This window comes from Agrilus planipennis, unplaced genomic scaffold (assembly GCF_000699045.2).
Source record: "Agrilus planipennis isolate EAB-ADULT unplaced genomic scaffold, Apla_2.0 scaffold77, whole genome shotgun sequence".
Taxonomy (NCBI): domain Eukaryota; kingdom Metazoa; phylum Arthropoda; class Insecta; order Coleoptera; family Buprestidae; genus Agrilus; species Agrilus planipennis.
The window spans coordinates 1,066,869-1,090,760 of record NW_020439413.1 but is presented as its reverse complement, the minus strand read 5'-3'; positions in this window follow the sequence as shown (position 1 = coordinate 1,090,760).

Genomic DNA, 23,892 nt, shown 5'->3' with positions numbered 1-23,892 from the left:
ATACACTTGTTTGCATGCTTTCCTTTTCTCTAATGGAATTTAATAAATTTTGAATAATATTGAAATTTAGTGAAATGCTAAAAAACGTTTTATTGACCTCTTGCATAATGTTTTTATTTATTGAAAGTTGTCTATTAAAGTAATTAATAAGACTTTCTTATTGGTTATTGGGTTTCTATCTTATCCTCTAAATCTTGTTTTACCGTTTATTTTTGATAATTTGGAGCTCGTTTATCTTGTGTTAATTTTTTTTGATAAACGGGTTGATTGACTTGTACCGGCGTAAACAGTCTCTTCGTTGCGCATTCTGATAATTTATTTGTTTCTCTTTCTTACCTATTTCTCTCTGTCTAACTACCTCATACAAACGTTTAATTCTATCATAAACCTCACTTATGTATTCATTATAAAAATTACTATCAAAGGTTTCCACAATGTCATTGGTTTCCAAGTGTCCAAAAAGAAGTTCTATTGGCTTATAACCCGTTTTAGAACAAACAGAATAGCTCAAAACCCCAACGCCAAAACACGACACTGTAGTTGTCCGAAGCACTTTTCGGTAACAAAGTTACCTTCTTCAGGGACTGAAGTAAACTTCTCCTTTCTTATATAATATGTTGTAATCAAATTTTTCCAGTCGTAGTCTCAATCTAATTAATTTGGAGTTGGGTTCTTTTAAGTTAATGAGTCACTGTAGCGGCTTGTGATCCGTTATTATATTGAACTTATGACCATATACATACGGTCTAAATAATTTTGTGGCCCATATAATTGCAAGGCTTCCTTTTCAATTGTTGAATAGTTATTTTCGGCATCATTTAGCGTTCGGCTGATGTACAATATATGTTTATCATTGCCTATAGGCCCTTGTGATAGAATTGCGCCTAAGCCTACATTCGAAGCGTCCCAAGTGACATTAAACGTTTTACTGAAGTCTGGATACACTAAAATTGGTGAGTTACTTAAAATTCGCTTTATATTATTAAAAGCATTGACAAATTCTGGGGTATGTATTATTTTCGCGTTCTTTTTTAAACAAAGGGTTAACGGTTGTGTTATGGTTGCGTAATCTTGAATAAACTTCCCATAATACCCTGATAAGCCTAGAAATGACTTAATTTGCTTAACAGTTTTAGCAATTAATTTGGGATTCGGTTTGATGCCATTAGTAGTGACTAAGTGTCCTAAATACTCGATTTCTGTGAGGCAGAATTCAGATTTTTCCAAATGAATTTTGAGTTTGTTTTCCCTAAGTCGCTGCAATACAGTTTTTATATTCTGAACATGCTCATCCAATGTTTTCCCTAAGATAATTATATCATCCAGGTAGACTAAACAAATGTTGTTAAGTAGTCCTTTTAGCACATCATTCAGGACACGTGCAAAACACGCGGTAGCATTGCGTAAGCCGAATGGCATACGTAAAAATTGCCAATGTACCTTATCAGTGGAAAATGCGGTTTTATGACGATCAGTAAAGAAATTCGAATTAACTAATAAATCTAAAATCTAAGAAATATTCGGGATAGGATATTTATCCTCTATGGTTTTTTGATTAAGCTTTCTGAAATCCACTACTAAACGATAAGTTGTTTTGCCTTGTTTATCAGGTTTTTTTGGAACCAAACAGATAGGACTCCTATATGGTGATACACTTTCTTCAATTATATTTTGTTCTTTTAATTCCGCTATTTGTCTGTCAATTTCGCTTCTTTGTGCTACTGGGAATCGATACGGTTTTGAAAATATTGGTTCGTCTGAATTTAAGGGAATTTTGTGTTTGGTAGTATTTGAGAATGTCAAGATTTCGCCTTCTTGATAAAATACATCACGATATTTGTTACATAAACTGTTAATTATTTTATATTTTTCCTCATCTAAATGAGATAATTTTAGATTTAATGTTTTAGTTGATGATGACGTTAATGATCTATTCTTAACATGTGGTTTATACACTTGTGCGATATCTAACTGCGTATTATCTATAGTATGCGTTTTAATTTTTCGATGGTATGAGTTTTTTAAAAGATTACCATAGACTGGAACGATACAGTGAAAATTTTCGGCGGTTGTGCTAGTATCAGGTATCAATGTATTACCTATTCGTTGTTGCGGGACTTGAATTGTTCCTTTCTTTATGGAAACTAGAAAATTTTGCTTCTGAACCTTTTTTGCAAAATTCGCGTCGTATTTGACCAGATTAAATTTTTGAGAATTAAGAGAGATGGTGCCTAATTTGTAATCTATTATTGCGTTCACCGTTTCCAAAGCATTCGTTTCAGTTGTAATTGTCTTTAAAGTAAAATGTTCCTTACAAATAAATTCTGGGTATAATTTATGGGCCAAATTTGGTTTTATTAGGGAATTAGTAGCGCCAGTGTCTATTAAAATTTTGACCTGAAGTCCATCGTGGTTAAAAATTGTTCACTGTCACCATTAAAATCATTATACAACCTAAAATCCGGATTTTCGATTAAATCCAATTCAGTCAAGTTAACTCGCAGTTGTCTCCAATTTTTGAATACTGTTCTATCAAAATTATTAGATATTATTTCAACCATATTGTTGGCGTGAGATTGATTTTGCCTATTACCAGCAGATGTATAGGTATCTAGATTTGACTGCCTAAATTTCAAATATGGTGATTTGTCGCCTAACGTTTAAATTCGATGGTCTAAGGTACGGTCTGTTTGCATTATTATTATAATTTTGGCTGTAATTTCTAGCATTAGGTACTGGTAAACGTGATCTCATTAAATTACGGTCGATGTTTCTAAAAGAGTCAGGAATTCGAGTGTTATTGACATTCATCGATGCATTTTCAGATGTTTTTGACGTTTGATTTACACGCGTTTTGTCTGGAGGGTATTTTGAACAATACGTTAATGTTGTATTCGCGGTAGCTGCAAAACTTTCATGGTCCCTCACCTCAAGTATAGTTTGTAACATACTACGACAATTATTATATAACACTTCTATTGCTGTTTGTTCGTTGACCTTTCTGTAAATAGGATTTTGATTTTCAGGGATTTTATTATCCGTAGTTATTTTTACGTCTAACTGAGTTTGCGCGGACTTGATTCTACTTATAAAATCATTCATACTTTCACCAGTTGTAATTTTCATGGTTTTGAATTTTTCAGCTAACATTTTCCTATCAGTTAAATCTCCAAATTTAGTGCGTAATGCCTGTATAACGTCGGCCAATCGCATCATCATCATCTACAAGCTTACTACATATTAAAAAATACACATATTCATTAAGTGTTTCGTTTGCCGTGTTTCCATATTTTGTATAAAATGATTCTACCCTATTTATAAAAGATTCAAAGTTTTCCGGTTTTCCGTTAAATTTTGGTAAAATATCGCCATAATTTCTGGCGATCGGAATAAGTTGCTCAGTTGTCACGGGCATATTTATTTCGTGACTATTATTCCTAGTTTGTGTTGGAAATACTATATTTTCCGTTTCCAAAGTGTCGTCTCATCTAATAGAATTTAATGATTGACTTAAATCGGCTAATTCAATCAGCTGTGCAGAATTCACGCTCTCACCCATAAAATTTATTAATTATATATATTACGTGAAAAATATCTATCATTACAGAGCTATTTTGGTCGAGATTCCTATTGTAGTTTGTTTTACACTAATTTAAAATTGAAAGGTTTATACAATTATACAATTTCTGGTCGTTGACCTTACAAAAAATTTCCTACCTTGTAGGAGTTTGTCTTCCTGAATTATTGATTTTGTTGATTGATTGAACGTTGTTTCGTTGCTCTTGAATTTTCTGAAATTTGACGGTGTCGACAGGTTGCTCCTCGGTGCCCTCGTTTTTGGTCGGGAGACCCACTCAGTTCCGTTGATGAAGTTTTGGAGTTGTCGGAAGGTTGCTCCTCGGTGCCCTTATTTTGTTCGGGAGACCCTCTCGGTTCCTCTGGATTTTGGCGGTCTGTCTAGTTGTCCCGGTTCTGTCCTCGTTGCCTCTTTGGGTCGGGAGACTGTAGCATCAACTATCACCTTTTTGTGAACTCACTTTTCGGTTGTTCACAAATTTTCGGACGTCGCGGGTACGGGATCACTTTGCCGGATGTACGCTTGCAAAACAGGAAACTCACCGAAAAATCCGTCACGACTGCGCCAGTTTTGTTTTAAGTCCTCCGAAGGTTGTTTTTAAAAATTTATTTATTTCTAAAAAACGCTGTGGGGACTGAGAAAGGTTACCAAATTTGTTAGTGAGTTCACGTTTTATTTACTTGTACATTAATACTCGATGTAAGCGTTAAATGTTACAAAGTAAAAAGGATGTAGGTTCACACGTCTGAATGGTAAGACGCGTTGGTAACAAATCTAAAGATTTACATTCAAAGAACAATAAAGAAAACTTAAATGTTAATCGTGCAAAATTGCAGTTTCCCAGTACAGAGTCGTTATCAGGGTTCTAGCGTATGAGTAGACTTGCGTCAGCATATTTTTTATATATACCGTTATAATGTAGCCTGGATAACTACTCTTCTTGGTACTAAGGGGTTAATACTGCATGTATGAACGATAATGTCATAACACTCCGCCCGCCTTGAAAGGTTTAAACGATACCTTTCAACACATGATTACACTTTATGCGGCGCATACCGGAAATTTACAAATTTGACTGGTTGCTCATTTACGAATTCCACTCGCAGTTTTTATTGTTACAACTCTGATGACGTCATCTGATCCTTGATGAAGTTCAATAATCCTACCCTGCTTCCAAGGCATAGTTGACGTATTGTTGTCCCGAATAAGTACTGAATCTCCCACTTGTTGTGAAGGTTTCTTCCACTTGGTTCGTACTTGTAATTGATGTAGATACCCACGGCTCCAACGTGTCCAAAAATGTTGCGTAATTTTTTGAATGTGCTGGAATTTGGTTAATCTATTTTCTGGTATGGTTTGAAGATGTTCTTCGGGTAGCAACTTTCCGAATTCCAATCAGAAAGTGCGAGGGTGTGAGAGGATCAAGGTCATTAGGATCGACAGATAAAGGACATAAAGGGCGGGAATTTAGAATAGCTTCAATTTAAGTCAATAGCGTGTTTATTTCTTCAAAAACAAAATTAGTGTTATTCGCGACTTTTTTTAAATGAGTTTCTACAGATTTTACCCCCGCCTCCCAGATACCTCCAAAATGAGGCGAGGACGGAGGGATGAAATACCAATCGATTGCTCCCTTACTTAACGATTTTTGAATCTTTTCGTGGTTTGAATTATGTTTCAGAAATTGGACCTAGCTCAACTAATTCATTATAAGCTCCTTTAAAGGTGATACAATTATCAGAACAGATATTATATTGTAAAAAGGGTTTAGGTTTATAACGAGCACACACTACACAATCACGAACAACCTTTTTAGCTAAGTTTTTGCCGGGAATTGGCCAAAAACGATCTCTAATTGACGACAAAAGTAGATTGGTCCCGCAATGTAAAAGACGGTTACGCTCGTGTTTAAGAAAAAGTCTCGTAAATGAATGAGGCGGAAGAAGAACAATAGGATGTTTTTTATCATTACTGCATCGTGAATTTTGAACATGCCCTCTAACGCGTAGAATTTGGTTTTTGTCTAAAAAAGGAGTTAAGGAAAGCAAATTGCTCTTGTGATCTAACAATTTTCCCAACTTTAACTGTTTTATTTCTTTTGAATAAAATGAATTGTGAATGTTTTTAATTAATAGGTGTAGTGCGGTTCATAATTCAGTAGTGGTGAGATTTCCATGAAATCTATTGCTTTTATTGCGAGAATTTCCAAAAAAGCGACGGCAGTATACTGCAATTCGTTGAAGTTTTGAAAATGAGGAAAAAAGTGACAATAAATCAAAGATTTTTGGTTGAGTTATCATGGATACCACCTATCGTTGTTCTAGAAAAATACGTTTCGCAATATTCATCGGCTTGGGACATTTTTTTAAGGAAACTTCACTACCTTGTTCAACATGCCAAAATTGTTCAGTGGACTTATTAAGATTGTCGCTTTCAATTGTTGTAAAACAGCTAATACTTTGATTAAAACAAATACCATTATCTTGAATTGGCTGGGTTACTGTTCCACCTATGATTCAATCAAGTAAAGTTTTTTTGCAATAAAGGTTGTTGGTTTCCTAAATTATGTTGTCCTACACATAAAAGTTGCTAGAGAATACTAGCTCCAAGTAATAAATCTATCGGACGCGTTACATTACAATAAGGATCTGCTAACTTAATATTTTACGAGATATTGTAATCGTTCAAATTAAATGACTTATTAGGTAAATTATCAGTAATACGATCTAATACTAAGCCTGACATTTTTGCTGAATACTCATTAACACATGATTTAATTCGAATTACTGTCTTGTAATTGACCTCTGACAGGCTACTACCTATGCCACAAACATTTAGATTTATTTTGCCTTTACGCAGTCCTAATTTATTGCGTAAACTATTAGTAATAAAGTTCGATTGGGAACCTGGATCTAATAATGCCCTACAAATGAAAGGTTTTCTGTAGATGTCTAAAATTTCAACGCATGCAGTTTATAATAATACTTGAGATAAATTAGCACTAGTATGTGAATAAGAAATTTCGTTTGATTTTTGAGATGAACTACTCATATTATCGTTACTTACTAAACTAGGATTACTGTTAAATTCGGATTCTAAGTGACTCGTTGTATTTGACCTCTTATTGGTAATAATTATATTATTTGAATTTGGGTGAATGTTGCGATTTGTCACGTTAGCCTGCAGTTGACGTAGACTACTATGTTTTTCGTTACAAAATTTACAATTGCGAGATGCGCAGTCAGTAACAGAATGATTATTTTTTAGGCAGTTGAGACAAAGGCGAAGACGTTTGGCAGCATTAATTCTTTCGTTTATAGCTAATTTTAGAAACGTTTCACATTGATAGATTGGATGTGAACCCCTACACATTAAACAATCAGGCTTAGATGTCGACATAAATGCTTTCTGAGTTAATTTAACTGGTTTTTTTAAATTACCATTATTATTACAATTTGAAAACAATTCCTGATTTTTATTAATTTCTGTAGATCCCAGAAAATGGCATCTCTTCTCTAGAAAACCTAAAAATTCCTCAAATGTCGGAAATTCGTTTAGAGGTTTAAAGAATTCCCATTCATACCGCGTACTAGTACTTAATTTAGAACTAATTATGTAAATTAAAAGAGTGTTAATTGTTATTTGCTCAAAAATTTTTAAACCTTGTTGAATCTTGAATCTAGAATGTCATCTAACATCCTTTGTAATGTTAAATGTGAATCTTTTTTTATAGGTTCTAAGCTAAATAAGATCCTAATATTATTTTGAATTATTAATTTTTTATTTTTAAATCGTTTGGTTAAAAGATTTCATGCTATTATATAATTTTCAGACGATACCTTTAGAGATAGAGTAACTTGTGGAGCCTCACCCTTTAAGCACGAAATGAGGTAATAAAATTTTTGTTGTTTGTCTATACGATAAATTGTTGTTTGAATGGACTAAAGAATTAAAAGCTTCGTGAAATTCGACCCAATTTTCGTATTCACCGCTAAATTTTGGCAGGTATTCGAATTCTACTTGCTGTGGCCGCTGAAAAGAACCTTAAGATTGCCAATTTTGGTGTACATACCGCTTTCTTGTACGGTGATTTGACGGAATGTGTGTAAATGAAACAGCCTATGGGATACGAAAATAAAAAGAATCCGGACTTAGTTTGTAAGTTAAATAGAAGCTTATATGGACTGAAACAGTCTCCTAGGTGTTGCAACCGTAAGTTCGTAACTTTCCTTAATCAATATAGTTTTAAACAATTAAAAACTGACCAATGTGTATTTGTTATATGTTTGTCTCTAATATCAAAATCAGAAAGTTCGATAACCGAACTAATTAAATGTTTGCAACAAATGTTTAAAATAGCCGTGCATTCGAACGATAATAGAATACAGCTTGTTGGTATAGAGATTGAACGAAATTTGCAGGAAGAGACAATAACCATCCACCAGCAGACTTACATAGTGAAACTTATTAAGAAATTTAATATGAGTGATGCTACACCGGTAACAATTCCTGCAGAACCTAATGCTCCTTTATCTATGCCGAATAGTGATTTACAATGTAATAAAGCATTGCCGTATCGTGAAGCTGTTGGGTCTCTAATGTTTTTAGCTACAATAAGCCGTACAGATATTACATACACGGTGAATCAAGTAAGTCGATTCTTTAATAGTTGGACTAATGAACATTGGCAAGCTGTAAAGCGAATTTTCCGTTATTTGAGATACTATAAATTACAAAATTAGGTATTCTAAAACTGCAAAAATTGAAATTAAAGGCTATGACGATGCAGACTATGCTGGTTGTGTGAATTAGTGGTGGGTAGTTTACGTTTTCACCGACAACGAAAGAAATGTTTTTTTTTTTTAAACGTTAACTAGTTGATAAACTAGTTAACGTTTCAACGTTATTAGTTCAATGTTATTTTGGTTACTTTTCTTGAAGAAGTAATAGATTTATTTTTTGAGGTTTAGGTGTGACCGGAGTATAATAGACTGTTATCAGACGTATTTATTCTACTTCTTTTTTAATCATTTCATATTATTGAACAAGAAATAATTCCCAATATTTACCTAATATTTAAAAGACCAAAAGCATACATTTAAGATTCCTGTATAAACAGACACGTTTTATAGTATTAAATTTTATTTATTTAAGTTGTCAATGAAAAAAGCAAGTTGTTTCTAAGAATTGTAGAAGAGCAAAGACACAGGGACAGTAGGTAGAAAGGCATGCTCAAAGGCGTTAGAAATATATACATGTGTAGTGTACACTTTACAATGAATATAATCCAAGTGAGCATTTTTACTTTATTACCCAATATTTTTATATTACGAATTATTATGTTGTTATATTGTATTAATTTTTTTTGTAAAAAAGGTATAAAGGAAAACTATACTAATCTTAAATACTATAACTATATTCTAAAAATGATTTTTATCTAAATTTATATTCAAAAACATAAGTTTTTCTACTTTTTGTGTTGTCATTCTGGTCCTTCGTTGATTCACAATGAGCCCAGATTTTGGAAACATCCGCTCACAAGGTACCGATGTTGCCACAATATTAGAATGTTTAATAAATATCTGAGATAAATTCGGATAAACATGGCGATGGTTTTTCCACCATTCAAGTGGGCAATTCCACTCGCCTGCAGAATTTTTCCTAGGTAAGAAGTCGTCACCCAGGTACATATCGATTTCTTTAATCGCCTTTGAAGGTGGCGTCCTTTGTGTGACATTCTCTTCGATTATGTTGTCTAATATTTACCATAGACATTCGTTCGGTTCTTTTTTTGAGGATGTTGGCATCTGATGATGGTTGTTGTCGTTGTTTAAATTTAAACTGATCAGAGATGCTGTAGACTTCGTACTTTTTCTTTGGCTCTATTTGCTTCGTTATGGTCTGCGAAGACTTTCATTTTAAATCGTGGATCCAAAAAAGTTGAAATAGCAAATGTACTACTTTTTTCAATGTTTTTAAATCTTTCACTTAAACCTAATTTTAACGATTCTGCTACGCTAATTATAACCTGTTGAAGATCACTTCTTCCCAAAATTTTATTATAGGATTCCTTGAGGCAACGAGTAATCACGATGACGTAACTACTGGCTAGGTAATTTTGACCACTCATCATACTCGTTACCTCTTCAATTGGTTGCAAAATTTGGCACAACTACGAAAGTGTTACCCATTCTTCATTTTTTAGGATTGACAGCTCTGCTTACTGGTGCTATTGTTGAGCGTACTGCTTCCTCCAACTCAACAAATCTTCGTACCATGTAAAAAGTAGAGTTCCACCTCGTCTCTACATCTTGAATAAGCCGTTTTGGCGATTGATTACTTTGTTGGTTTTGATACTTGAGCAACCTCTGGGATGATGTGGTGCTTTTTTTAAAATGGCCAACGATTGTTTTTACCTTATCTATTAAAGGCTTCAGCGGTTTCAACGCATCATCAACAATTAAGTTTAAAGTATACGCGTAGCATCGAAAGTGTTTAAATCCTACATCCTTAATTGCCTTTACTACATTTGCAGCGTTATCCGTCACCGCGAAGTTACTTTTTTTTTTCTCAAATGCCACTTATCCATTAACGCCCCAATTTGTTCAACTATATTGGCTGATGTGTGATTCCCGGGAAATGGCAGCATCCAAGAAGAGTTGTTTTAGATTGAAAGTTTTTAGTAATGTAATGTCCTGTTACGGCGATATAACTTTCCGTCACTTGCGAAGTCCAAGGATCCGTGGTGATGCACATAGTTGTCACTTCTTCAGCAAGTTGCACACTTACATTATTTTCGCATTTTATACACACCCCCTGGAATAACGAGTTCGATAAAGGTTTTCTTGTTGGTAATTTGTAGCCAGGTATCCACTTCGCAATTTTTTTTAAAGATCTTTCTTCCACCAACGAAAATGGATGAAACTCATCAATACAGAGATCCAAAAGGTCCAAATCAAATTTGTTTGCTCTGTTCTACATTGATCTTCTTATTGATATATANAAATGGAACAGTATTTTAAGCGAAACCGAAGAATGGTTCGAAGCACGAAGAATAAGAATCACCGGAAGCAAAAAAGCTCATCACATAGAGACAGTGACTCGCACTTCTGTTGAGTCATTAACGAAGCAATTTTTAAACCCACAAAACGTAAATACTGAAAGCTTAAATTACGGAATTAAAACTGAAGAAAAAGCTCGTGATTGCAACAAGATTGAATGTGATGTCCACGTCTTCCAAATTGGAATATTTGTATCGCCCATACAGTCCTGGTTAGGAGTTTCAGTCGATGGGATAGTGCTAAATAATAATATAATTACAAAAATAGTAGAAATAAAATGTCCAATATCATGCATAGGAGAGTGTTCCATAAAATATCCGTGCTTCTGGAGATTCACAAAACTGCTTTAAATCCTGCAAATGGTTATACTTTAACAATGAAACTGGCAACCGATTAAAATAAAGTCTAGCTGGATGTTCAAATTCACCAGGTAGTATCACTTTCTGGCTGCGTTTCTTTTTTGGAAGTGTAGGTGCACACGATGTCCATAAGCCATTGTAGGTTTCTCTATAAAACATGAGTTGTGGTTGACTTTGTTCAACTCTGAACTCTTTTATCGGCCTACTACGAAATGGACATTTTGCTTTAAATGTACTTTTAAAAAATTCTGTCCAGTTTCTAAAGATACTTTGGTCGCACTCTTCGACCACAAAGGGAGATGGCTTTTGTCGTACAGCACGAAGGTGATCAGCCCAATCTGTTGGTACTTCTGCTTGAAAACGTGGGGTCACTAAGGGCATATTTCGGTCGCACTCCATGTAGGAATGGCCACGAATTGGAAAAATGACAGTGATACTGTCTAGTCTTTTTCGTTCATGAACTATATATTATAAGAACCTAAACACAGTATAATTTTTATTTTGCCCTCCGCATGAGTCACAAAATATTTTAAGATGTTTAATGGTTTCGGGCAAATAAGAAGTAATAAATTAATATAGCACGGAAACGTAAAATATTGCTTGTGAGGTAGAAAGAACATGTATATTAAAAAGAAAGTAAGACAGTTGTCTTTTGTAATATACGTCGTTAGTGCTTATGTTTGGGACCTTTAAGTTTTTTTGGAAATCCATACAAATACTTTCGTGAGTAGTATTTTTTTGACTTTCTTTACGGGCCTCTCTTTTTCTGGTGTAAAATACTTGAGCTCTGCGTTTATGGAACTCATTCTGTACTTTCAAATTGCTGATCTTGTGCAGAATACATTGCTTTTGAGCCTCTTCATCTGCAGATGCTAAATCCAATTCGAGGGAATATAAGGACACCTTAAACTCATCACACGAACTGCAGGTGTCAGTGCGGGGGTAACCAAATGAAATATTATATTTGGTGTTAAAAATTTCCCGGTATGTTTCATATGACAGGATTATTTGGATTTTTGCGGTATACATTACGTGAAGTTGTTTTATGTTAAGTTCTTCTGGTAAATACAGTTTCTTGCTATCGTGAAGACTAAAATGCGCTTGGCGACATTTCAGTCACTTGATATGGTTATGAATTTGTTCTGTGGTTTCATGTGGAAGTTTGTTTGACCTATTACTATGCTTACATCTTCCATCTGCTTTAACTTCGCCAGTTGACTGCAATGATGATTAGATAAATTGGATGCGTCTTCCATTTATCCTATGAAGCGATAAAAAGGCTTTATAACAAACTGGTACTTCCATTACGTTATTTTCTAGTTTAATTGGTACTTTGTAAGCATAAGAATTGTTGTGTAAATCAGCTTCTTCTTGATCTTTGCGAGGTCTTCTACGAGCAACGGGCTTTACTGTTATGAGTCCGCCTAAATGAATATTTTGCTCATTGTTGCTTGCCATGCGATTAAAGTTAGACAGTAGCCGCTGTCGATCGTTCGCTTTCAATACCATAAAGCACTGGTGTCTGAAACAGTGTCAGTCCGGTCCTGTCTCATGAGTGGTTAATGACAACTGCTTCTTTATATCAGAAACCCTTCCCAATTTAGATTTCTTCTTTGGCTTTGCATAAACCCTTTCGTCGTCTGTGTCACTCATGTTGAACAAACTTCTGACTGAAATAATACAAGTTATCAATCTATTGCTTGCACTAGGTTAAGCGATTCACTAAAACATCATCCATGATCCACGCTAAACCAACGCAATATCGCTACAAATGCATGGACCTTCATCGTTTTTGCTCTGCAACGCGTGGACATTCATCGGAATTACTTTCAGAGTGATATTTTCTTTTAATTTAATGCAGCAATCGTCGGTGGTAATATCCGTAGTAGAGATCTTGTTAGAGTTGTTTGCTATGTCCAATGTATCTTGACCTTCAAGGATAGTGTGATCTGTGTGTGCTTTACAATTTGATTCAATTTCCAAGGTGCCGAAAAGTATTTCCTCATTTTCTTTTGTTTGATTGCACAGGATGTTAATCCTCGTTAGCTTGGATAATACGTAGATCCATTTATTATTGGCGATTTTGTGCCAGAGTTCGACGTCTGCGTAGATATGCTTGATTTGGCAGCTCTTGGGAATGTGAGTTGTCTATTTGGGAAACAACTGAAGTTCGCAATTGGGTTGGTCCATTCGCTTGGAAATGGTGATTCCTCTGCATAACCATTGGTTGGAAAGGTTTTCTTGGCAGTCTCGGAGATTGTTGTGTCGAAAATACTGTTCTCGTAACGGACAGTAGGATGTAGGGTTTCGAAGGTTCGATATAGGAGAATAAATAAGGGCCACTTGGATGTGGAGAAAGTAACGGATATAATTCAGAGATCGTACAGTTGTGAATTTACGATCAGAATTTCGAAAGCGATTACTAGCAAATTATCTTTTATAAACGACTTCGTGTTCATGAGGTTAAAGTAAAACGAATTTCTTAAAGTGGGTTCTAATGGTAAATTGTATCTAATACTAATAGTTTTTAATTCCAAATATAAATCTTCAGGATTAGGAATATTATAACTTACTAAACTTTACTTACTAAAGTAAGTCCGTCTATATATCTTCCCAGAATACTTTGAACTTCGTCTATCATTTCGATGAGTGTAATAATATGTTGATTGATTTGATTTTCGATTAAAAGTTTTTCCTCAAAAGATACTGTTTGTGACATGAATTCGTCAAACTTAATTATATTTTCATTTAATACTTTAGTATTTTGGTTGAGAATTTGCAATGAGTTATTAAAGTTCGAAATAGTAGAATGAACTATTCTAATTTGTTGTTGCATAAGAGTCTCGGTTTGCTTTTGATTGCCAATTAGACTTTTAATGGAATCAGTGTAAAATTGGGCATCCTCAGCATCGGCGGTGCCAAATAGCCATTTTAGAGCGTCACCGATACCGTTCATGNTGTAATAACGAGTTCGATAAAGGTTTTCTTGTTGGTAATTTTTAGCCAGGTATCCACTTCGCAATTTTTTTTAAAGATCTTTCTTCCACCAACGAAAATGGATGAAACTCATCAATACAGAGATCTAAAAGGTCCAAATCAAATTTGTTTGCTCTGTTCTACATTGATCTTCTTATTGATATATAGATCAAGAACTTTTTGTCGTTTTGCAGGTGATTTATCATTGGTGTTGTTTATAGGAAGATCAGGTTGTTTTGGAAAATTATCTTTGAAACATGTTTATAATTTCCCATTTACAACTTAAACAGAGTAACAACTTTTGGTATTTGAAAAACAAATGATATTTCTTAACATATTTCCTTAAAAAAAAAATGGAAAACCTGTTAAGATACAAAAAGAACTGGGGAAAAAGGATGAATGTCCATTAAAGCTATGCCAATTCGTTGCTGATGTGTGATTACCGTAAAAATGGCAGCATCCAAGAAGAGTTGTTTTAATTTGACAGTTTTTAGTAATGTAATGTCCTGTTACGGCGATATAACTTTTATTATTATACACATTTTTTATCTACCTTTACAGGTGTTCATTACTCTTTACTACTTTTAATTATTGGCGGCTGTAAGTTCACTAACACACAAGCCATAAATATTATATTATCTAGATATTTGAATTCAGACACAGGAAATTTTGCAGTTATTCTGTAAGTTTTAATTCTTTGCATTATCCTTTCTATATGGATCCGAAGACTGGCAATTTTTTGTGTTGTATGAACTTCATCAGCTGTGAAATTACCATCTTTTAGGGATGACGGCATAACTACTATGACTTTTTTTCCTGATAAGTCTAAAGCAGACGCAATCTCTGGAAATCCCTTATCTGCCATTATCAACTCTCCAGGTTCTATAAAATTCAGAAACCCACTTTGATTTGTAATTTGTGCATCAGTAGTGCGACCACCAAAACACTTACACACAAAAATGATTTCTCCTCCAGGAGAACACGCAACTAAAATTTTAGCAGTATATGTATGTTTATAATGTGAATAGAAAAAAAATACGCTGGGACACTTTGGGAGGCTCTTCAACTTCTTCTATTATTGCACGGCAATTAGGATATTCTTTTTTAAAACAATCTGGCATTAAATTTTTACAAGAATTAGCAAGATACATTAAACATGTGTGAAAAATTCGCGATACAGTTGTCCTATGAATACCAAACAAAACTCCAATCGAAGAATAAGTTAATCTTAGTTTCATTCTTATCAAAAAAATGAGAAGCATATCATTTTTTGATGTTGAGCTCGTGTAGCAGTTTCCAGCTGCTTTCAGTAGTAATTGGAAACGGCTAAATGATACTCCAGCAAGATCAATTAAGTCTTGTTCATCTTTTACAGATAAAAAACCACGAAATCCTCTTTGACACACAGATAATGAATCGTTTTCATCTAATGGATTCGGTCCAACTTTTTTAACTTCATATTGTATCGTAGGTCCACATCCTACTTTAAAGTTATAATTTTTTTTTTCGATTTATTAATTGAAATATTTGCTTGAGTACCAGCTTCGCAAGTTAAACCATTGTCACGTACNACACACAGATAATGAATCGTTTTCATCTAATGGATTCGGTCCAACTTTTTTAACTTCATATTGGGATCGTAGGTTCACATCCTACTTCAACTGTACTCTTTAAATTTATAATTTTTTTTTCGATTTATTAATTGAAATATTTGCTTGAGTACCAGCTTCGCAAGTTAAACCATTGTCACGTACCATTGAAAACATATTAATGTGAGTTGAGTCCGCATTTTCTTCATAAAAATCCACCTGAGTAGCAGCTTCACAAAATCGTCGTTCTTGTGGTTGGGTAATAATATCTGTCATGTCTTCCTCCATATTTTCATTTGGCTCGTTATTCTGTGCCTTTACTTTAACAAGCTCTTTTTTTCTCTTGAGATCGATTCAGAGTTTGTTGTCTTCGCATTGTTCTTGCAAACCTATGATCGAAAAATATTCTTATATAGGATAAAGTGTTAATAATTTCATTATTTTTTGAGTGAATAAATAAAAAAAACCTATTTTGTGCTGCTAATTGCGCTTTTTGAGTATTTCTTTGTTTGCCGTAATATTTTTCGGGGAATATTGTTGGAAGATATGCAGGACTGTCAGGGTGTTCTGATTTTGCACCTCCTACAAAGTGCTGGCTGCAAATACGTGATCTGGAACTTGGTTCCCAAAAACTATCAAAAAAAATTATATAATGACTTTCAAAAATTTTCAACAATTTTCAAATAAATTATAAGTAAAAACTTGCTTTTACTTACTTAACTTTATTTAATGCTTTAATCCATTTTGTTCTTTTTTCGAGGTTATAACTTAGTATCGGGAATCTATAAAACTTAATTTGACTCAAATTACCATCAACACAACAGCCAGGAACACAATAAATATCTCCTGATCGCTTAGTTCTACCCATTTCTTCTTTATAGTAAGAAAATTTTATAGAATTATAGTTATATTCACTTTTTATTAATTTTGTTCACTTACATACATGAAAAATTAGAGGTCAAAGTTTCCAATAATGCTCACCACGAACGCTCACGTCGATAATATGTCTAACTCCGCCCCCGTGCACATAGCCTATACCCCTACAAATGCATGGACCTTCATCGTTTTTGCTCTGCAACGCGTGGACATTCATCGTTGTTACCCTGTTCGTGTATATTGTAACCCGTAATATCTGGTGACATACAGCGCTATTGCTCTGCGTGTATACTACATTTGATAGTGTTGCCGCATAGCTAGCCAATGGCACTGCAACGTCAATTGTCATAATTGTGTGACATTCATCGTTATTCCCCTGTACCCTTCTCTGATGATGTTTGTTGTCGTTATTTAAATTTAAACTGATAAAGGATGCTGTAAGACTTCTTACTTTTTCTTTGGCCCTATTTGCTTCGTTATGGTCTGCGAAGGCTTTCATTCTAAATCGTGGGTCCAAAAAGGTTGAAATAGCAAATGTACCACTTTGCTCAATGTTTTTAAATCCTTCACCTAAACCTAATTTTAACTATTCTGCTATGCCAATTATAACCTATTGAAAATCACTTCTTCCCAAAATTTTATTATAGGATTCCTTAAGGCAACGAGTAATCACGATGACGTAACTACTGGTTAGGTAATTTTGACCACTCATCATACTCGTTACCTCTTCAATTGGTTGTAAAATTTGGCACAACTGCGAAAGTGTTACCCATTTGTCATTTCTTAGGATTGGCAGCTATCTGCTTACTAGTGCTATTGTTGAGCGTACCGCTTCCTCCAACTCAACAAATCTTCTCCTCTCGGATGATGTGGTGCTTTTTTTAAAATGGTCAACGATTGTTTTTACCTTATCTATTAAAGGCTTAAACGGTTTCAATGCATCTTCAACAATCAAGTTTAAAGTATGCGCGTAGCATCTAAAGTGTTTAAATCCTAAATCCTTAATTGCCTTTACTACATTTGCAGCGTTATCCGTCACCGCGAAGTTAATTTTTTTTCTCAAATGTTACTTATTCATTAACGCCCCAATTTGTTCAGCTATATTGGCTGATATGTGATTCCCGGAAAAATAGCAGCATCCAAGAAGAGTTGTTGCATCATTTTCGCATCTTGTATACACCTCCTGTAATAACGAGTTCGATAATGTTTTTCTTGTTGGTAATTTGTAGCCCGGTATCTACTTCGCAATTTTTTTTTTTAAGACCCTTCTTCCACCAACGAAAATGGATGAAAACCTTCAATACAGAATTCCAAAAGATCCAAATCTATTTGTTTGCTCTGTTTTACTCTGATCTTCTTATTGATATATATATCAAGAATTTTTTGTCGTTTTGCAGGTGGTGATTTCTCATTGATGTTGTTTATAGGAAGTTTAGTTTTTTTTGACGTGGAGGGTTGAGTTTCTGTTTCTAGTTCATCCGGCATCATTGATGTTTTTAAAGAAGATGCGAGTTTTGTTTTATCTACCGCAATTCACTTAAATGTTTATGTATTGGTGTAGAATTAGAATTTTGTGATAGTATTGTGGTTCCTTAATTCAGAGGAGTTAGCCATTATAATGTATAGGTTAGAAGCCGATTCGCTCATTATGTAATTGAAATGACTTTTGAACGTTAATTGTGCATCAAATATAACACCGAGATCCTTTATTTTATTTAGTTTAGTTTCGCTATAATAGAATCATTTATTTTATAATTGAATGAAATAGTAGACTTCGTATTACAATAAGAAACGCAGGCACATTTTTCAACATTTAATGTGAAAGAGTTGGTATTAAGTAACTCATTTATCAAATTAATATCATGTTACAACTCATACACATCATTAAGATTTCTGATAAGTTTATATAATTTATGATCGTCCGCATACAACAAAATTTCAGAATTTTTAACAACTGACAACATCATTAATTGCAATTGAGAGCAAAATCGGACTGCAATGTGAACCTTGTGGTACGCCTGATTCAGTCACCAGAGGGGACAACTCGACAGCATTAATCACAACTATACACTTGCGATTAGAAAAATAAGAAGAAAACCAATTTATTAATGACATATGTATTCCAATTTTATGCAGCAAAAAACAGTGACTGACAGTGTCGAATGCACACCCAGATCTGTGTAAAAAGTATCTGTCATTTAACTAAAACATGAGCATCAAGGTAATTCCTGAAGAATGCCAGGTTGGAAACTGTGGATCTGCCCTCGAGAAAACCGTGTTGCCTCTCAAACAATTTATTACGCAAGTTCACAATTAACGAGTCAGCAATAATTTTATCGAATATTTTGGCAATTGTACATAGCAAAGTAATAGGACCGTAATTATTTATATAATTCTTATTGTCTTTTCTATACCTCGATTTAATGAATGAGATTTTCCACCTATCTAGAAATACACTTGTACGTGAGGACTCACAGAATAGCAGAGAAAAAGGCAACGCTAACTGTTCAGCACATTTTTTTAACAAAATTGCTGGGAGATCAACACTCCCGGGCGAGGGAGAGTCCTCCAGCAATTCCAATTTCCTACGCAAAGATTCCGGGCTCAGTTCAAAAGTTATCAATTGATCAACTTCATCGACAAAGTTGGAGGTGTCAAGTGCTGACTAGATGTTCAAGTTAAATTTAGATTTAAGAAAGTCAGCAAACAGATTGACCTTTGAACTGATTTGTTTGTTTTAATATTATTAAATTCCGTAATATCCGGGTATACATTTGTTTTTAATTTGTTATTGCTTTTGTTGACAAACCCCCAAAATTGCCTAGATACTTTCTTTTCAACGAGTTAGAAAAATGTTTCCAGTATGACTGCAAATATTTGAACTCATCGTATATTGACTGTAAACCATACTTCTTGTGGGTTGCATGTAATAACAAATCTTAACTCAAGTGAGAACCATGGTGGGAAAGTACGACGCCCATACGAACGCAAAAAGACATGACAGGAAACAATAATGAAGAGTTTCTTTTAAAACAGTTCGACATTCTCATCTAATGGCTTATTAAAGTCAAAGCAGTTTTCCCAGTCAAAAGATCCCAAGTCACGCGCAAGGGCATTGTACTCCACCCTCCTGAAGTCAAAGCCGTAAGTATAAACACGATCACTACCGCAGAAACATCTATTTAAAGGTATTTCGATCGTAGGGTGAAAAGGATCAAGCTTCAAAATAGGATTTACACTTTCTACAAGGTATAACTATCTGAGATGCGCAAATCTAAGAAATTATCACACTTATTTGAAATTTCACAGTGCTGATTGGCAAAGTTCACAGATTCAGTTAAACACTTCACTGCATTCCTCAAATCCAGATATGGGCTGTGTCCCGATTACAGCACCTGGTTACTCTCGTAAATCCATTTGTAGCCAGGCGGGTTAAAGTCTCTAACGATGGTTATCAAATAGTAGTTATGACGTGAAATAAACTAGCAGAGTACATCCTTGAAGTTTTCAATACTATGGTTAAACCGTTGCTTATTATTAATACTAGTGTAAGGTTGGGAGATAAATCAAAAGTATCGCACGTCTGGTATCAGCTAAAAATTATTGATATACATTCGAGAATACCATAAATGGTTGGATCTGGGAGGGATCTTAATTCTTTACTAACGTACAACATCAAACCTTCTCCACCTTTTTTACCAGCGTGAAGAAGAAATCTATCACACCTAAAGAGTTTGTAGTTAGGAACACATAACAAATCATCTGAATGAGTATCATCCAGTCAGGTCTCAACTAAGGCATAGATGTAAAATCACGAGATAAAGTAATATTAACTTTAAATGGCTGTATTTTTCTTCTGAAGCTATGAATATTTAGATAATAAATAAGAATGAGGTTATTATCTACTTTGTAAGTTTTTTGAGATCGTAGGTGTCCCTTGTACATACTTGATACGTAGGTTAATTTCGCCATCCTTCTTTCTACGTTTCAATTCTGTTAAAACGAGATGTAGGGTTTGTTTTTGTATGACTGTTTTATCAGGAGCGAATTTTATTTGACCATTCTGCTGTTTGTTTCCATTAACTAGTACCCAGTATGCATGTTCCTTATCTGCAAAAGTAACCTTTAGTGGTCTAGCTTTATAAGCAATTTTAGTGTCAAGTCTAACAGGAGATATACAACACACATCAAATGGAAAATTCCTTAACCCTGACCGCTAAATCATTTATCTAATTTTCTAACTGCTGTGATTGATCAGTAAACACCAATACAACTATTGACAGTTTTCTGTTGAGCAGCAGGACTCTCACACTTATTGTTAATAGCCTCAACACTGCACTATAACTTTGAAGTTTGGGAGTTACTGATGTTTACACTGCTTATCAATTCATGGAGGGAGTTCATTTGCTTCAATTTGAGTGCTTATCTTATGAATCTTAGCAGTAACTGAGGAGTCCAAATCTCTCAAGAGACTAGCGGTACTTAGGTGGTTAGTTTCTGTGAACATTTTGACTTTAGACTATAGTGAATCCACGGTGAGGTTTTTTTGAACATTTGCTAACTGAGTTGGCGATGAAGACTTAGCAGCTTGAGCACCCGATATTGCATTTATGCTAGTGTTATCGTTAGGGTTACTTTTCGATAATTTACCACAGCATCTATTAATAGCACCACTTTTGCTCTTGGATGATTTCTCATAACACCTGGCATGAAAAAATGCTCCACAGCCTAAACATTGTTTAGCATTATTTATATTCAGCGCACTACTAGTATCGGCACATTACGCGCAGCAAGTTTCTCCTTTATCACTGTTTTTTTACGTTCAAAATTTTCAAATTACTGCTTCCAGCCTTTTGTACAATTCTACCACATATTATTACTCGAAGGGCCATAGAAAACGTCGAGTTGTAAATATAACAAATTTATTATACAAATTATAACTACGAACTATTCTAACTTATTATAAATATTATGAATTGAATTTTATTCGTGTCTTATGAAAATAACTAATATCAAGTTACTCTCAGCAAGTCTACCACAAAAGCCGCCCATAACTCTTAAATCGAACTTAAATTTTTGTAAAGTAGATTCTGAAATCAACAAGTTATCCCACCCAACGATGAGATTATTGACTGTAGCACCTGATGCGGAATATAATAGCAATAGGACAAACCCTCATCTCTGCTTCAAAGAATTTGCCTACGTGACACTTAATTTCGGAAATGTTTCTATAAGTACAATAACAATATAAGCCAATAAAAATAAACCTTACATTTATACTAAAAGTATAATAAAGTACCAGAATATTTATGGCATATATTTCCTGTGTCGGCATTTTACAAAATAAGGTTCGTGCTCCTTAACAATCACTCACGTGAGTCTTGATTTAAGAAATAGAAGCTCATCACGGAGACAATTCCCAGATATTGCACCACACCAATTGACTTCAAATTCGTTATAGGTTAATGGTAAGCAGTAAACAACAAATTCCAGGGAGTCCTGCAACACAGCAGACTATTAAATCAACTATTTAAGAATTAGATGCTAATACAATTACAGAGACGATCCCCAGATATTGCACTGTCAATTGACTGCAAATTCGTTCTAGGTTAATGGTNTAAAATAAATTTATGTAATTGAAAAATGCAATTATGGACTATTTGTTTTGTGTAGATTGATGATGACAGACAAGTGGTACGAGTGCAATGTACATGCATTGCCAAAGAAACTGGCGAATGTAAACACATTGCGGCATTAATTCATCGGATCAACAATGATCGAAGGATATCAAAGACCAGTGTCAAACAGGAGTGGGGCATCCCATCGATAAATCACCTAGCAAAAGAAACATATTCTTGAGGGGCAGCAGTAGATGAGCTTTTTCCACAAAAATCATTAGTAAATGCTCCACAACCGATGCACTTTACACTAAAGGACTTTGCTGAAATTGAAAGCCCTATCAAAAAACGTTTAAAGCTCGAGGATATCAGTGAAGAAGAACAAGTGTGTCTTTTAATAAGGAAAATATCACTTTTAGAGCGAGAAATGGAAATATTGCTTCATTACACTAAAGAAATTATTGCTCATCTCTTGATTGCTGCCAACCAAAGTAAAATAATAACCACGAATAAAGCAATGACTTCACAAATGGAACAGTATTTTAATGAGTCGATATTATTGGACAATGATAATATCTTTAATTTATGTTTACGAACCACGCAACAAAGCGAAACCGAAGAATGGTTCGAAGCACGAAGAATAAGAATCACCGGAAGCAAAAAAGCTCATCACATAGAGACAGTGACTCGCACTTCTGTTGAGTCATTAACGAAGCAATTTTTAAACCCACAAAACGTAAATACTGAAAGCTTAAATTACGGAATTAAAACTGAAGAAAAAGCTCGTGATTGCAACAAGATTGAATGTGATGTCCACGTCTTCCAAATTGGAATATTTGTATCGCCCATACAGCCCTGGTTAGGAGTTTCAGTCGATGGGATAGTGCTAAATAATAGTATAATCACAAAAATAGTAGAAATAAAATGTCCAATATCATGCAGATCAAAACCAATATGGATTAAAGAAACTAATAAATTTAATGTTGGTTACATTGAAACTTCTGCTGATAAAGTAGTGCAATTGAAAGAAAATCATATGTATTATACCCAGTGTCAATTACAAATGTATATCACTGGAATACCGGTCTGTGATGTTTATGTATGGCCCCACATGGATCATACGTTGTTGAGGTTAATATTGATCGTAAATTTTTATTAGAGTTAATTCCAAAGTTAGAAAATTTTTATTTTAACTATTATTTACCTACTTTATGTAATGAAAATAAAGAAAATAGAACAAATCCAAATTTAGAATAATTTAGTTCATAGTATTATTTTATTATTTAAAATCTATTTACTTATTTGCTTTTTATTTATATAGTTTAATCAAGTGAATATACTGTTCAGAATAAGTTTGTTGGGGTTTTGTCAATAAAAAATGTTTTTATATTTAAATATGCGTTTTTATTGCAAAATAAAATACAGAAATTTTATTATTGAAACACAATCATATTTACAATTATTATATACATTTCTTATCTACTTTTACAGGTGTTCATTACTCTTTACTACTTTTAATTATTGGCGGCTGTAAGTTCACTAACACACAAGCCATAAATATTATATTATCTAGATATTTGAATTCAGACACAGGAAATTTTGCAGTTATTCTGTAAGTTTTAATTCTTTGCATTATCCTTTCTATATGGATCCGAAGACTGGCAATTTTTTGTGTTTTATGAACTTCATCAGCTGTGAAATTACCATCTTTTAGAAATGACGGCATAACCACTATGACTTTTTTTCCTGATAAGTCTAAAGCAGACGCAATCTCTGGAAATCCCTTATCTGCCATTATCAACTCTCCAGGTTCTATAAAATTCAGAAACCCACTTT